Genomic DNA, 17,962 nt, shown 5'->3' with positions numbered 1-17,962 from the left:
TGCAAAATCACTCAGGAGTCATGTTTCCCATGCTTAATTAAGTGACATTTTTGTATCATTTTAATCTCTTTGCTCTCACTCTGGCTTCCTAATAATACAACAAGAATTAACCCGAATGACAACAGAAGAAAGAAAACAATCAAATCTTATTTGGCTTCTTTGTCATTTTTTGGTTAAACAAACTAAATTACTAATGCCTGTAATCTAGCAGTGTAATGGAGAAGCCAGGGCTTTTTTATGTCTGTATTTACCTCTTTCAGTTTTCTGACCAATACCTCAGATTTTGAGGTTTTTTGTGGGGGTCTTTGATAATGGGGCATTTGTAGAGCAACTTGCAGCTTGAAAATTCCTTTTGATTCATGCTCACCATTAAAGACATTTAAGGTTTTATAAGCTGCATCTTTAAAGTTTTATATAAATGAAATAGCAGAAGCCTTTAGTTTGTTTTCCCCTGATCCACATTCCAATCCCAGCTTTTTTTACTGCACACTCTGCTTTTTTCTTTACCTCTCTAACTGCCTCCTCATCCTTTTCTTAGTCTATGCACACACACACACACACACACACACACACGCACACACACATACATACACACAGCACTTTACATATACAGATATACACACACTCACACAAATAAAGACACACCACTTCTGTCATGAAAAAAAACAAAATAATCTCTTCTGAAAGAGAATGTTTACTTATGCCTAAGAGATTTTGACATGCTTGTCACAACACTGGCATGGCCTATCATTTTGCCTTTTCAGTGGTGAGCTCTGCTCCGCGGCTCCACAATGGGTCCCTTGGATCGGCTGCACGGCTCTAGCTTTTGACGCATGTTGCCCAGGCTGGCGCATATGGCTTTATTCATAATTGAAATGTGAGATATGAGTGGATAAAGTGAAATTGCAGTGCCATTTGGAATTCAATTTCTTTTATTTCTCTTTCCATCTCTGTTTCTCAGCAGCAAACACACTTGCTCCCTCTTTCTCTCTGTTGTTGAAGTAATTAACAGATCCCTTGTGTTGACTTTGTTTAGGGAGAGCCATTTTGGCATACAGTCCCGTCTCTTCATGAGTTAACAGGTGGTACTGTATGATTTTTGGAGCTCTTCATCAATGTGGGCTGCTTTTATTGCCATTCATAACACCGCTTTTTAAAATCTGCTGGCAAACACTTCTGAACAACTGAGAAATTAGAAAGTGACAAATGAATTCATTTGGCTCACCCCCTCCATTTCACAATTCTTTCATCAGTTTAATGGCAGCATAAAAGGAAAATACATATGGCAGCCAGTGCTTCTGGACCCAAGTTTGAAAACTTTGCTTATCTTATGTGTTTTTGTCAAAGTCGGGATCCAATTACTAACAAGTGAGATTATTAACATCTCTCACTGCAATAGCATTTTAGACAGCAATCAAGTAATGCATTTACTGTTTGCCAGGCGACTCTTGCTTAGTCGTAAACTGCTTTATATACAGGATGGAAACACGTTGCTTACTTTCTGTATCCATGTAGATCTATTTCTTTCCTTCTGCATTTGCTTTTCACTACCCCTTATAGACCACTATCCTCTCCTCCTCTCCTTTCTCCCTCATTTTTCTCTCACTATGCCCCCAATATGGTGCAGACAGGGATTTGAGTGACTCTGTCAAGCTTCTCTCTACATCCCCCAGTCTCTGTTAAATTGGTTCAGAGCTTAAGTAGAGTGGGAGGCTGGAAAAATAAAAAAATAAAACTACAAGCATCACCTCAAGGCAAAGTGACCCTGGTTGGAAAAAAAATCATATATGCTGTATGCCCCTGACAAACAAGAACACTCACACATATACATAGGCTCTGAGTTTATGTATGTATGTATGGCTGTGTTCACTCCTTATCCACCGCAATGTCTTTAAAGATCTTTGCTTTCACCTGTCAGTATCTGTAGCTGCTACAATTTTTTATTTTTTATTTTATTTTTTATTTTTACTATCTAATGTCTCTAATATTTAGGTTTTTATTGCCAATGTGTTCCTTTTGTATCCAGTGTTCCTTTACCACCTTGTGCAAAGAAAATCCATTCTTCAGTCAACTTGGATATTGACATTGGTATACTGCATTATGAAAATAATGCAACACAGCAGGAGTGGACTTTATCATTAGGCAAGATAGGTAATTCCCTGGAGCCCACAGCTAAGAGGGCCTCTAATAGCTGTAGGTATACTATGCAGTTTATATATAATACATATAAAAAATTACATTCCTTATGTTACATTACATTGTGATAATAAATTTATTTGCAATTTTTTATGCCAGATAAACTACAGCTACTGAAGCAGAAATGAGAGTGGTCACCTTGCTGTGCAGTGCCACTGCAGTAGTTCTTATTCAGCCTGTCCTCACAAGAAAAATGACAGCATATGTCTAAAATTCAGGCCTGCAAAAATGACCTATAGTTACATTTAAGCCTAGTGGCAGAAGTAATTATGGCTCAGGGAAGTGACACAGTTCAGATGATGTCAATATAAGGTGACTTGATAAGATGTTTTTTGCCTTGTTAGGAGGAGGCGGGTTGGGTGGATGGATGAATGAATAGACAGATAGATAGTGGACCTTGCTGCAGGGGACCGCTGTTCACATCCCGTTTCCTACTGCAACTGTCATTTTTAAAAAAAATTGTAATGGTTGCATAACATATAAGTATAAATCATGTTTCAAGTGATCGTTTTAACCTAAACCATGATCTTTCCCTAACCCTAACCAAGTGGTTTTTGTGCCTAAACCTAACCAGACCACAGCATTAAGCCAGAGTGCATTACTACGGCTGCTAGATGGCCTAAACGTAACTATAGGTCGTTTCTGCTGGCCCAAAACACAGACACACAAAACCGGCCTAAAGAATATTCCACAAAGTTATAATTTGGCAAGATTGCCAGATATACTTAAATTCTCCTTTTGAATTGAACTTTTTACAGATCCACTCTTAGCATAGAGAACCCAGGAAAGATTATAATAATACGGAGGGTACTGTATAATCAGCACATCAGTTTCATAATCAAAACTATCCTGAAGACTTCAGTCAGCATTACTGTTGTTTATGCACTTAGTAGTCATTGGCTGGTTTTGATTGTAATAACAGCAAATCACAGTCTGCACTTTTATAGCACAGTGTGAGTCATTTGCTTTAATTTCTTTGTGCATTGGCAAAGGGTATCTCAAGGGGAGCTAAATGATACTCCATCACTCATAAAGTTTGTCTAAACTGGGTACAGTTTCATAGTGCAGCTCACACAGTCACTTCTTCCTGCTCTTTTCTCTGCCTCTCTTAGTTTCCTACTGATCTTGCTGGGGAGAGATAGCTGAACAGTCTCTCCACTGTCCTGTGTAATGTGAGCTGTCAGATTATATATTTCCCCTCTGCCAGCTGAACAGTTTGACCAGAGGGCAAAGAACGAGCCCAGATTGACAACTAGCGCAGCTCGGTGTGCTGTAGCAACTGATTTGCCAACTCTCTAGTTGACTGGATGATCAAGTGAATGCCCGTCTTCTCACACAGCCCGCAATTGGACCAAAACACTAGAACCACTTTCACTTCTTCACTACTATCTTCACCAAAGTGTGTGAAGTTCCAAAATGCAGATACATGAAATTTTGAAAATGTGCTCCACACAAGATGTTATATCTTAGAAAAGACATTTCTTGTGTTCTTCTCTATAAAAGACCTCACATTACTGTTACCCTTGACGTACAATCTGCACATACTATACCATTTACACCTAGGTGTATGCATTTCCATTGTCAACTGGCAACCTCACGCAAAAGTTCCCTAAAATTACATCTTTAGCTGTGATAGCAATATTCAAACCTGTGTCAGACGCAAGGACTAGGACTGTCATTTTGGAACACATATCATCTTTTTCAGCCTTTGAAAACTAGAAGCCAATGTCAGCATGTAAGCTCCCATTTTATGTGATTTATTTATTGGTTGTTCATATGAAATGGCTAAAAATAGTGTCTGTTTACATTTGACAAAGGTCACTCTCCTGATATGAATGGGGGGTTTGATGGCTAATGACACACACCACTGTGGTGCAACATCAGAGGCCATCTGTAATGAAAGTGTCTTTATTTCGCTTTTGCTGTGCCCGATAAACAGCGGTTTTGAAATGCTGACATGTTGTTTGTGTATATGAAGAACTTTGAGTTTTACAGCAGCCATGAAAACATATACATACTGTTAAGTAGGGTGGTGTTCACATGATATTTTCCGTGGGAGGAACAAGCATTTTCTTTTTTCCCTTATATTTCATGGTCATTTTATACCATCAACACAAGAAACTACTGTAGCTTCAATATATGGAGTGTCACTGTGCCCTTGTACAGCATCCCAGTACCAGAGGGCCTATTTGCATCATCAAGTCACCATTCTACCATAAGTCGCTGACTATGGAGAGCGCTCTAATTCTAAGACCCAAAGGGAGTAACGACCCTAACAGCTGCCTGGGGGAAGTTATCAGTCCGTGTTATTGTTTTCAGGCTCATCCCACATGATTTCCTCAGAGAAGTATGGATGAATGCTGCTGACCTTTTTGTTTTAGCGCTTATGTTACAGGTGTCACTGATGCTAGCAGGGACCAATAGCTTTCTCTTGAGGTGAGACTCCATCTGGTCATAGTCCCAGTGCTGTTCGTATGCCTGCTGGCATGATGCACAGCCATGCTGCTAATTCAGCTACAGTAATTTATAATTTACTCTTTAATTAGATAGTGTTTTTACCTGAGGGCGGGGGTTTTATTGACTTATGGTTGTTACACACGGTATTTCATTGATGCTTTATATTTTATGTGTTTTGCAATAATAGAAAAAAACATGTACTTGTTCTTCTCTGGCAACATCCAGTGATTTGTAATAACTATACAGATTGTCAATAATTTTATGCTATCATCCAGGGCTGGGCGATGTGGACAAAATCAAATATCACAATATTTTTGACCAAATACCTTGATATTGATATTGTGTGATATTGTGAGATTTTTGGTAAATCAATACATCAGTAACGTGGATATAATGACTAAGTAGGTAAAGGCAAATAATAAAACAACTAGAACAATCTGGTAAGGTCAGAAAACTACATCATTTTACTTCAATGCAGCCTTTAAAACCAGGAAAAGACAACACTTATGTCATATTTCGATATGACGATATCCAAAATCTAAAACAATATCTAGCCTCATATCACAATATGAATGCAATATCGATATATTGCCCAGCCCTACTAACATCCAGTAAAAAAAAAAACACCATGTATATTATATTTTGGTGAAGACAAAGTTCTTCAGAGAGCCTTTCTCAGTTCAATGATTTTTTCTTTTCTTTTTCTGGCAAATGTCTTTATCTCCATCGGAGGGAAATTTAATACAAATTCTTAGCCATAAACAATCATATGTAAGACATTGGTGATTTTAAGGACCTTCATTACTCATGTAGAATTTTTTTATTATTGATACATGAGTTTGCACAACAGCGGTAGGGATTTGCATCTGCAAGGTGTCTAATTATTTCTTCACACATAAATGTCAGTATATCCTGATGATGGTTTGGGGTTGTTTTAGAGACTACTGTAGGTTTTTTCTTGGCTAAAAATGAGGCAGAGGTGGTACCATCCTGATCATGTGCACACACGCCCATGTGTATTGTGCCTTCGATTGGCTATTTTAGGATTTCAAATAATTATATGATTGAAGAAAATGACAATTTTCATGTTAAAGCATATTTTACTTAACAAAATAAAGGTGCCCAGTTTAACATAAAAGTTAATGTGTCTACACAGTAACAAACAGCAAAGTTGTTAAAGATCAAGTCAAATATAACATATGCTATTGTTTTCATTCACAGTTCACAGAGGCCCTCTTGCAGTGTAGTTGAACATAAATAGAACATAAAAGCTTTTGCTGTCATTTAAACATTTCACAAACAGCAAAATGTGGCCCTTTTACAGGGTAGTTGAACACTGCATTAAAGCCACTGTTTTCATCTACACAGTTCACAACCAGAACATTTCAGCCTTCTGTTTTTCATGCATTCTTTGTAGTCCAAGGCCTACTGGTCTGGTCCATCGATGGCCACCTTGCAACACACATCCAAGTGCCTCTCCTTTTCTATTGCACAGGGGTGTCTAAACCTTTTAAAAAACAATTCATGCATTAAGAAACTTTGTATTATTCTGATACAGACAAGCGAGCTGCATTAATACTCTCTTAGAGACTTGGCAACTGAATACCCTCTTACTGACTCCTCGTCCTGTCCTGCACTCTGACTTTGATCCTCTACATCACCGGTCCCTTGCACTTCTTGTGGTTGTACACTACTTTCAGACCTGAAAAATTTACTGCATCTCATCAGTAACATGAATTATTACTTTTTAACTGCCTGTAATAATCAGATGATGTCTGCACTGTTTCACCTGCCCTCATGATTCTCATCCTCGAGAACGTTCCTGTTAAAGTAATCACTGATTCTACGAGCCATATCTGCAAAATTGAAAACATTACACTGATGGGGTGTAACAATAATTTAGGAAGAGCTTGGACGTGCTTGGATGCAAAACAAACAATATTCACCTATGAAATATCAGGGTGCCCCCGACACATTACTGCTGTAGGGAGAAAACAAACTTTCTTTGGAGGAAATTCCTTGAGGAAAATTGTAGGTCTTTTCTTCCTCTTTGGCAGTTTTGGCTGTGCCTTTCCCAATGTACTGTGCTGATTACGATACAGCACCACCACATCGGCATAATGTTGCAATTGCAGTTACAAATGACAGAAATCCACTAAATGCAACGCTTGTTAGAAAATAGTGTTTTCCATGAAGGCACTCGTCAGAGTTTTGTCGAGAACCGGAGGCAGCACAAAATTTGACAGAGGCAGCCGCCTTGTAATTCTCTATGCAGGAAAAACCCTGTAGTGAACCAGCAGTCATATTACTGTTGACAGCTACAGCTGTTCATGGTATAAAATAATATTCTCACATTTGACCAAATGTGGTTGTAAGAATGCTTTTGCTGTATGAGTTTGGTAGCAGTTTAGTGTTGTTACAAGTGGACCTCATCTCTTTTTATGGCTTATGAAGATTGTTTGGGATTTCACAGCATCAGTTTTGACTTAAATATTTAGTTTTATATGTAAAAGCCTTGACAATGACACCTGGATCACGCAACACTAACACTTAGTAAAAAAACAAAAAGTTTCTTTAGTTAGTGTTCTAGCTTCTTGCATATAGTGTGGAAACCAGGTTGAACTTTTAAAATACCTTCTCCATATCCGACTGCCAAATTATCATTCAAAACATTATTATTACTTTTCTTTTATAATTCAAACCTACTCTCGTTGAATTTATCATCACACTTCCAAATCCCCACATATCCTCTCAGCTGTTTGTTAAAGGGGACCTATTATGCTTTTTCTTATTTTCAGTCATATATATGATGTTACAATATAGGATGTTCATATTAAATCTGGCCAAAATATCAAAATAATAGGTAAGTGCATGTAGAACTAATCCCTGTGAGCAAAAACCACCGGCTTCAGACTCCTCTGAGCGCTCGGTTTCCAGCATTTTTTTTCTACTTTCAATCTGAACTAATGTCGGCTTGTGATAGATTTCTTTATATGGACATCTGCTCCACGCACAGTACGAGTTCACTGCTCTGCTAATGTTATGGCATTTTCCTTTATTTGGGGGTAGTCACGCTGAGCCATGACTCGAGTTGAGCTGGCATACTGTGAGTGTTTTCCTATTACACAGCACAGCAAAGTAAAATAAGTAGTTAACCTGTTGGAGGTGTGCTGGTCATCTGCAGCTCTTCATCAAAAATCATCATCACTGTGGCTGTTTCTGCTTGTACGTATTCCTCCCTGAATTATTTCTAACTTATCTGCTGAACAAAGAGCTCCAAATATCTCCATATCTTGTTGTTTTGACTGGTTTTTAGTGTTGCTAATGAAGCTCTGCTAATTCGGCGAGAAACACACTTCATTTCTTGTAAATTCTTCACATTAAAGTCTCCTGTTATTTAGTCATTTAAAAGCTTTTAATATGGAGCAGTAAAGCAGGAAATGTTGGGTTTGCATCAGCAGTAACTTAATACGAGTGATATGGCTGCCCCTCAGCAGGCTTCCGGAGGGGCTTCATAAGGGGCCAGTGTAAGATAAATAAGGAGTTTTTTGAACTGTGAACCATGCAAAGCTACTTTAGTGGAGTCCAAGAATAAAAATATAGAGCTGGAAATGAGCATAATAGGTCCCCTTTAATGATTTGAAACTCAACACAGATCACAGCAGAGTATATTTTGCAGAGTATCAACAACAACAGCAGCCGTTCAGTTAAAGTGTAAGAGATGGAGACAATTTATCATTCAAATCGAATCAATTATGTAAACTAAAGGAATACATTCCTGAAGAAAAATAATGTGGTTTGTACTACAGAGTGGCGGCTGATTAAAAACATGTTATTTTGTTGAGAAGATCTGCTTAACACTTGACTCCACCGCTGTAAATACATTTATCAAGTATAGTCAAAATCTTGTAGAGTCTTTAGGTATTAGGTTTGCAGGGGATTGAAGTGTGATCCCTGGCCTCGCTCATTATCATGCAAAACAGTTCCATTATTCAAGTGCGCTGCATGGCGATGTGAGATCTCTTTAGTGATGGATACTATTACTTATGAATTAGTCACTGCACTTCAAGTGAATTACTTACAGCTGGGTGGAAGGCGAGGGTAGCTTATTACTCATGATACTAATGCTGAAGTTTGTTTGTTTCCCTTCTTTCGTTGCTCACTCATCTGCATTCATTTTCTACATGTAAGCATTTGTCTGGGCAAGTCATTAGAGGCTCTGTGTCTTATGAAAGACCACTTTATAGAACATTTGTCTGCTAAAGTGGTCAAATCTGAGACCACACTGTGACAAATGACTCTCTAATCAGTAAACGATTACTGCTCTTCCACACAATTTGTTTGCAACACACCCTTAGTTAAGACTTAACACAGATCCACATGCTTATCCCTGTGTGTGTATGTGTGTGTGTGTGTGTGTGTTTAATGAATTGCTAAACTGCTAATTACCATCATTACCATTTCTTGAAAACGTGGCCTACTTCTGGTGCAAGATGGCAGCCAATTGTAGCTTAATCCCTGGGTTTAATGAGGAATACTTGTAGTGATCACAAAGCATGTCAAGGAAACTTAGGCTGAAATTCACACTGCACTTTTGTACAGGTGGAGCTAAAGACCTCATTTAATTTCTGTTTTAACACAATTTGGAGCACAATTATTACACTGAAGGCAATTTTCATTCAATAAGAATAGCCTTTTATTCTCTCTCCGTCATCAGGGGTCTCTTTTTAAGATTTACTTACTCTTGTGTGCACACAGCTGTGTGTGTGGTTCACTGTTGGATTGTTGCTGTCAGGTCAAGTAAATTTTTATGCATATAGCGCAAAATCACAAATTTATCTCAGAGGACTTTATGATCTGAGCAACATATGACACCCTCCACCATTAGATAATCAAATAAATAAATAAGAACAGGTGTGCAAAGTTGCATCAAAAACTAGTGACAGTCTAATTGGCCTTGTTTAAAATGGGTATTGCAGTAGGAAACCAAACTAACAGTACAACCAAACTAATTTCACAGCTGAAAAGCAAACAGTTGATGTCGTGTAGAAGCGTTAGTGTGTCATTTTGGATGACTAGTAGGATGTGCACTGTTAAAAAAAGGCACCGACACAGTACACCTGAGCTGACATTACGCTAGCTTGCAGCATGACAAAAGTTAATGCTACCAGTTAGCAAGCGAGCTAACCGCTAAACGGTGGCGTTTACCTGCAGCTAAGCTGTCAGTTTAAGCTGTACCACACGCTACGAAACATCAAATCTGTGAGCTAACTGGTGAGCTGGTGATGTCATGATGACGTTTGGGCTCCTGATGTGAACCGTGCAGACAGTTTGCTCTGCTTGTTTTTACCTGAAATCCTTGTCGCTGGAGATGTGGTACAAGGTGCTCGCCATGTCGGTGCTGTTACCTGTTAGCCTCCTGCTAACAGACTGTGCTCTGTCATGGAACTGAATTGATACAATGTGCACTGTAGCACGATACTAACAATCCCTCTGTAAAGGCAGATCATGGAGACATTTTAATTGTTTACAATCTAATATCATCATATCGCACACCCCTAAGTAGATGTATTTTATTGTTCAAACTAGGCCCAAAATGGCAGCTTCAAATGGCAGCTTATAAAAAGAATAAAAGTTCAATATCATAAACTTACATTGGTTTAATCTGGTAAGTAACATTCACCAATTAAAGTCATTTAGAAATTACACAGCACATACTGAGCGCTACAGTGTCTAACTAACCATACTGTCTAATATCTTCTACCAAACTTCTTTGCCTCACTGCATTCTTTAGTTTATATTTTATTTTTTTCTATTGCTTGTTGTTGGCTCATACAATGATGGCAACTCCCCTGGCAGATGATAATAGCAACACTACAGGAAGACTTCAGATGTTTTAATAGTCCTGTTATCTAGTTTGATGTAGTCATATCCATTTTGGCCATAGCTGGTGTGCGCTACCTTATCTACGCGAGACGCAGGATGTTATTCTTCTCAGTGTCTGTCTTGTGCTCTGTGTGTAAGCGCAGGTTCACAGGCAGAGAGGATGATAATTGAAATCCTGAGTGGCAGGTCACTTTCATAGTAAACAAACACTGCATACTTTAGCTTCAGTAATTGCTTTTGAAGAGCGGCTACAGCGGCAGACTGGGAAAAATGCAAACACACTTGCAAAAAGCACTCACACACACTGAACACACATGAAAAAAAACTCCAAACGCAGCTCTTTCCTGCAGGGTCATTTGCCATGGAACGCTGCTTTAGTGGATGGCCTGGGAGCTTCAATGACAGGGCAAATGCAGTCTTCCTCCCGTGACTGAAGCACACACATGCACACACACAAACTGACACACAAACTTAAGTCTAGGCCCTGGAGCTCACAGAGTGACTTCCATCCCTGCCTTCTTTTCTAGCACAAAAGAAGCAATGGAGCAACCATCCCTGCAGCTACACCCGTGTCTTTCTCAGCCTCCTCACTCGTGTTTCCCTGGAGCCCCAACCTAGCTCTCAAACCCTCCATTGTTTCCTCTCCTTTCCCCTTTGCTTCTCTCCTTTATCCTCCTCTCTTCCCTACTCCTCCCTCCTTCTGTCCTCACTAGTTATTCACTCATCCACTTCACATCCCTGAGGCCCCATCTTGCTTGTCCATGTTCTCCTCTTTTCTCTTCTTTCCTCCAGAGCTGCTCCGCTCTTCTTTTCTCCTCTCTTTCCAGCCATCACATCTCAGTCCTTCTTCTTTCAATCCTTTTTGTTTTATTAGACATTGATGAGCAGCGTCTTGGATGTTAGCTAACAGCCAAACTTGAATGATAAAGTGGGAACTAAAGTGGGTCAAAATCTAAATAAAAAAGTGGCAACAAATTGGTTCCTCAGTCATTCAGGACTTCCTCTTGTGCCTTTTTAAGTAGGCTTCAGTCTAACATTACTGAACGAGGAAAACTGAAATTCTCACTTCACTTATTGAGACTGTTTCTGCCTTCAGAGCAGCTCTGCCTCCAAGAAATATTTGTGTTACTAAAACTTCAATCTGCCTCAAGAAATCTCTCTTCCTTTGATTTTCCCCCTTCTCTTTTGCATCCAATCATGCATTTAGTGCTCCCTCCTTCCGCCATGTTCCATCCCAACTTAATATGACTGTCCCTCTGTCACATCCCAATCCATCCTCCAATGAGCCTACAATAATCTGTCTAACACAAAGAGACACTTTCTGTCTCCTGAGCTTTGTGATGGTGATTCAGGCCACTGCATTGCTTCCCCAAATGTTTCACAGCTCCACAGAAGAGTGTATTGACATTAACCTCAAAAATAGCTCTCTTTTAGTCATGTATTAAGTTATTACACTAAATGTGTATATGCCCGTGAACTTGCTAAACAGCTCTCTTGTAGAGCTTGGAACAATTTCTGCAGGACCTTGAGGAAACAGTAGTTGTATAACTAGACTAATAAAAGCTATGTTTGTGGTAATACTATTGAACTTGGCGCAGCTCATGCTGCATTTTTCCTCATCACTCTCTGTTACACCACCTACAACAATATACTTTGTATATAAACTGTATATTTAAATCTAGTACCTCACCTTTGCTTCCTGTCATCAGTGTCATCCCTCTTATTGTCTCTCTCTACTTTTAACCTTAGGACAAAAAAAAGACTTCTCAGTTAGCTGGGACTGAAGCTGTAGCCGAACATAACCTGCAATTAATTTGATAAGACAGATGTGTATTTTGTAGGGGTATAATGGTACCTGTATTCATCCTGTACCGTCATGGTACGGACGTTATGGTTTGGTGCATACAGTCATACGAAGAATACGTTGTGTGACCCAAACAATTACTGTCAAAATAGTTTAATAATCCACTTACTCCGATGTGCGGAACAATAATTCTAGAGCGCAAGTTCCACTCGGAACGTTTTGGCTGCGCACCACTTAGCTGTAGCATACTTATGGATGTATGTCAACCGGTATAGCCAAGTTAGCCTGGTTACCATGGTTTCCCTGTAGTGACACTACCGATTGACAAATGAGAGACCCATAACACTGACCAAGTGCAACACTATTATTAAAATATGATCCGTTATCTCTGTAGTGAAACAATACCGCTCCCCTCCTGTTCAGAACAAGGATAAGAACATTTGAATTCTGACATAGTCAGATAGCACGTTGTAAGAACCAGTTGTGAGAGAGGAAAATGTAGTTAAAAAGTATTAAAGTAAAAGTAGTGGTTTGGTTCCTCTGACTGATATATGATAAATATGATATCATTAAATTATTAATACTGAAGCATCAGTGTTTAAGCAGCATGTGTGCATCTCTCCCTCTCTGATGATTCAAAACAAATCTAGATACATTGTCCACAGTCCAATAGAGATAACATTTGTAAGGATATGCTATGCTGCAGTTCAAGTACTGAATCAGACAACTCCGTTCTTTTTTTTCTTTTATGGATTTCCCAACTCATATCTGTCAATTTTTACACTCCATGTATAGAGCTGAGTAATATATCGATATTACATCAATATTGTCAGGGGTTATATCAATATCGTCAGTGGCTCAGCCCTGGCACATAAGCCTACGCTCTTCTACGTCATCAGGGGACTCTGCACATCCTCAACAATGTATATATTTTTATACTTTTCTTGATCTTAACAATTCAAACAATGACTAAAACACTTTTTCTTCATAGCTGTAGAGAACATAGGCCTAAATGAGGTGATATAAGAACTTGCAAACATCAGAACTTTCACAGGGTTTCCCTTTTTTCTGTCAATGGGTTTCTTTAAAAGCTACATAGCAGATCACTGATCTCAGTCACTTGTCAGTCAGTCAGACAGCGCAGATGGCAGAGTGATAAGTGGATGGCAAGGTAGGGAGAAAAATAGGTCAGAAACTGACAGGTTTAATAACAGAATGTAAATTGCTCTGATATTCTGCTTAAACAATGTGTCAGTTTTACAAAATGATACGATAACTTTAACACAAGATAGTTTGCTGCAGGTTGCCTCCAATCTTTGGTGGCTAATTGTTACATTAAGCTAGCTGGCAAACTCTATTTCGAGTTAAACTGTCAAGCAAGCTAACAGTTAGCACATATTGAAATCTCTCAGTATTGTCAGGTTTTAGCAGAATATCAGAGAATCTCAAATTACACCATGGCTAGGTAATGCAGGCTAGTTTTACCATTTCCTGGCTATAAGATTAATTAATGAAAAGGAACTAGCTTGCGGTCTTTGTCTTGCCTCGTGTGGGAACAAGGCTTTGTTTAATTTTAGTTTAATTTCACTGTATATAATATAGTATGATCTAAATTAATTCCAGTTTAATGTAACTATTAAAAAGACTGTTCTATTCATATTATTTTGTATCATTATTCTCTCCTTTAGTGGTAACAACACCATTTCTATTTGATACAGATACACAGGAGAGTGCACTTACAGAAAGATTTTATTGTCATCAGCTGTAGTTTTGCCAAAGGTATCTAGAATGACTTTGATTAGCATTTTAGTGTTCAGAGCAGAGGGTTGTCTCGCCTTGTTATGTCTTGTCTTATGTCAAATTGTATCAATCAGATTTTGTAGTCTATGCGCACACATATGTGCAACCATGGCAACCCTTAAACCACAGATCCCAATTTACAATTTTATTTTTTTACATAACAAATCCCAATTTAATGCCTGGATATTGTGATATGAGACTAGATATCATCTTAGAGTTTTAGATTAAATTCAAGATTAGATTCATAATATCATGATATGGCATAAGTGTTGTCTTTTCCTGCTTCTAAAGGCTGCTTTACAGTAAAGTGATGTAATTTTCTTCAGACTGTTCTGGCTGCTCTTTTATTTGTCTCTACCCACTTAGTCATTATATACACATTACTGCTGATTACTTATCAAAAATCTCATTGTGTAAATATTTTGTGAAAGCACCAATAGTCATCCTTACAGTATTGTCCAATATTGATATTGAGGTATTTGATCAAAAATGTTGTGATATTTGATTTCGTCCATACTGCCCAACTCTACCCTTGTATTAGATTTTTAAAAAAATGCATAATGCAGCTTTAAAGTTGCATTGACTGTGTCACGACTGCTTATTCTTTTTTTTTTTTTTAAAGGCAGTAGTACCGTAGTTGTAGTACCTGCACTGCACACAGTATTTAATCCTCATCTTTGATGCAGTCAGTAGGGGAGCTGTGCCTGTGACTGAATACACAAGATGCTTAATTACTCAAACAGGTGCTTGCCACTGAGGCAGGATTGATGCTTCAAGAGCACTCAATTAATTAAAGCCCATTATCAATAACAGGCTGTGAATCCTCCCTTAGATCTTCTCTGATTTAATTTAGAAACACACAAGGATCAACAGTGTTAATTAGAGATTTACAAGAAGGTGCGGGCATCAGAAGTAAATGTGAGCATCTGGTGTGATAAATCTATCACATACACCCTGAACGATGACTCCATAGGCTTTTATTCACTTTCTGGTCCATGTCTGAGGCTTAAATGAGCAATTCATATCACATTAACAGGTAATATATTTCATGGCCCTCTTGAGAGAGCACACATATGATAGACATGACTACACATTACCAGGTATGAAGAAAAATGAGGTGATGATGTCCTCTTTCCTAAAGCTAATTACATGTTTGCACTGACCTTGTGTGGAATGGGTTAATCTAAACGGATGTGCACTCACAGGAGCCCACAGCCAGGAGGGACAGACTTGCATACACACCTACATATCAATGCTTGCTCGCGCTCTCACAATACACACATTTTTCTAATGCGATTACCTCAGCAGACATTTATAGACCCAGTTAATCTAACAGCAGGAGCGGTGCACCATTCCATATATTTGTGTTTAATTCCAATTAAACCTGGGCTGTGGACAAACTAATTTTCTAAACCAATTACCCTGGAAGGAGATAAAATACAGAAGCAACCTTTGAACAGCCCTTTTCTTTGTGAAATCTCCAACCAAAATAAAACCCAGATATACAAATCTCATGGCAAGCCTAGCCACATGGCAACATGGTTGCGATAAACTGCTGTTGTCATTTGTCAGATTTATGTGTGTGGGAAGTGCATCTATGCTTGACAGCCTGCAGTCAGTCTTTCTTATACTAAACGACATATAGAGGTAAAGCTAAGTGCTCTGAAGTCTACATATCAGTATGATACACCCTGGGATGGCACAGTGGCTCAGTGGATAGAGCTTTTCCTGGATAACTCATACCTCAGAGCAGCAGGGTCCTGTGTTTAATTCTTGGCAACTTATTCCCATGTTCTCTTGGGTTTCCTCAGGGTTCTGCCCACAGTAGACATTAATTGTAAATGAAATCTACAATTGCCTGTTGGTGTGAGTATTTTAATTGTAATTGTAATCTGTAATATCATTGAATAGGTTTTACTTGGATAGGTTTAGGTTTATTGACAACACTCATTATAACATTATATTTTAAAACATCACATATTAGACTTTGTCAGGGATAGAACGATAAAATACAAGACTTATTTCCACTGCTGTCCCAATATATTTATGGTATTTAATATAACTATGGTATATATTAAAATATGTGTATATTTGATTTCCATTGCCTGGTGAAGGACGATTTAGTTTAATTTAATTTGATTACTTATAGGTACTACAGTTAAGGAGTCAATGTAATGTAGATGTTCAAATTTCCATTGAGAAGGAAGGGAAAAAAAAACATTTCCATGACAACTAATCAAATTTGCTGATGAGTATCATCTGATATGATGGAAAGCCCCTGAATGGCCGATAAATGGAATGGACCTTGTGATGAGACTGTCTTGTCAACAGGCAACTATTTTCTAATGAACTGACATGGCATATCACACAGACAATATTCAATAATACAATACAGTATTAGATTTAAGTTGTCCAACCTAAAATTGTTAAAACTTCAATACATCTTGTCATAGAACTGCAATTAAATTATAATGTTTAAACAACCAACCCAAAATACCACAACCCAAAAAAAAAAAAAAAAATCCCTGATTTCAAATTTGAAATGATACTGAGATTATTTTACTTTTATTTTTTTATTATTATTATTTTTTTATTTTAACAGTTTCATGGGAAAAGTCTCTGTTTTCATTGCTGATTTAAAGACACCATTAGTCTTCCCTTATTAAGACCTTGAAACCTCCCCAAAAATTCAATCCCCTAAACCATCACCACCCCTGCAGAGTCCCTCTAGCTTCAGGTCTTTGATCAGCCAAACCAAGAGCATCCTAAAGCCCTGCCTTTGACTGCCGCTGGACCCCCTTCTAGAGAGGCAGGGCCTCACGGTGATGCTCCCCCGCTGGTGTGAACCATAGATCTGCTGGCTGGCAGATCCAGAGCTCTCCCCTCACAGGATAAAAGTGGATATGAGTCTTGAAATGTGAGTTTTATAGGTCTCTCAAAGCAGGGCCCTATTTCCTAGTTTGGTCAGTGCCCTTGTTAAACTGGTCATCATGATGACAGTTGGGGGTGTCTTTATCACCTCCCAGGTCTGTCCATATTATCATCGCCAGATTCCTCAAGGTTAACACTGTAATTGCAGTAAGACTAATAACATGTACACTCTTCATATTCAGATGCAGATTATGTAGACTACATGGGCTGCTCCATATTCAAGCTTTAATTGAGATACAGTTGCAGTCTGGGGGAAAGGCTTGCTAGTGAGGCAGCTGACTGTCAGCTGGGGCAAATGTATAACAGGGGATGACATGCAATATATAGATTGAGCATTTTACTGTTTTTTCCATAGTAGAAACAATGTTAACACCCATCTAATGATTGCTAGCTCATTATCAAAGTATACTTATTGTAATAATGTATAAATATTATTATTTTTTGTCATTAATGTTATTGAATACTCATCAAACAAACAACAGTATTGTTTCTATTCACTATGTAAATGTTGAGGTAGGTGTATACCTGGTATGGCAGGTTGCTGCCCCAATTGAAGGTATTATCTGGGTTTTGTGAGATTGACAGGCAGATTGGTGTCTGCAGTGATGCAGGCATTATACAAGACTGAGCCTGAAGGCCTGAAGATTTACCACTTGATCTATGTACCATCCATCACCTCCGGTCGTGAGCTCTGGATAGTGACCAAAATGTTAGAACCACTGCTCCTTTGTGTTGAAAGCAGCCAGTCCAGGTAGTGTGGACATCACATCTAATGGGGAGGAAGTCCTGGGGAAGACCAAGAACATGCATATCTACTACATATCTACATGTGTATGCAGTACGTACACATATAGACTGCATATCTTATGTAGCCTGGGAATACATCAG

At 38.5% G+C, this 17,962-nt stretch overlaps 1 protein-coding gene and 1 long non-coding RNA gene across 4 annotated transcripts in view; one reads left to right on the top strand and one right to left on the bottom strand.

The window, feature by feature from the left end:
• The window catches only part of fstl4 (follistatin-like 4), a 236,541-nt gene that overhangs the window by 105,895 nt on the left and 112,684 nt on the right, over nt 1-17,962 (top strand). The window lies entirely within an intron of this gene.
• LOC137195886 (uncharacterized) lies at nt 5,781-10,133 on the bottom strand. The gene is made up of 3 exons (XR_010931182.1): nt 10,004-10,133; nt 6,260-6,355; nt 5,781-6,160 (listed from the first exon to the last, which is right to left on the bottom strand). It is a non-coding gene; the product is annotated as an uncharacterized lncRNA (long non-coding RNA).

Source organism: Thunnus thynnus, chromosome 13 (genome assembly GCF_963924715.1).
Source record: "Thunnus thynnus chromosome 13, fThuThy2.1, whole genome shotgun sequence".
Lineage (NCBI taxonomy): Eukaryota > Metazoa > Chordata > Actinopteri > Scombriformes > Scombridae > Thunnus > Thunnus thynnus.
This window is presented reverse-complemented; position numbering and strand designations above follow the sequence as displayed.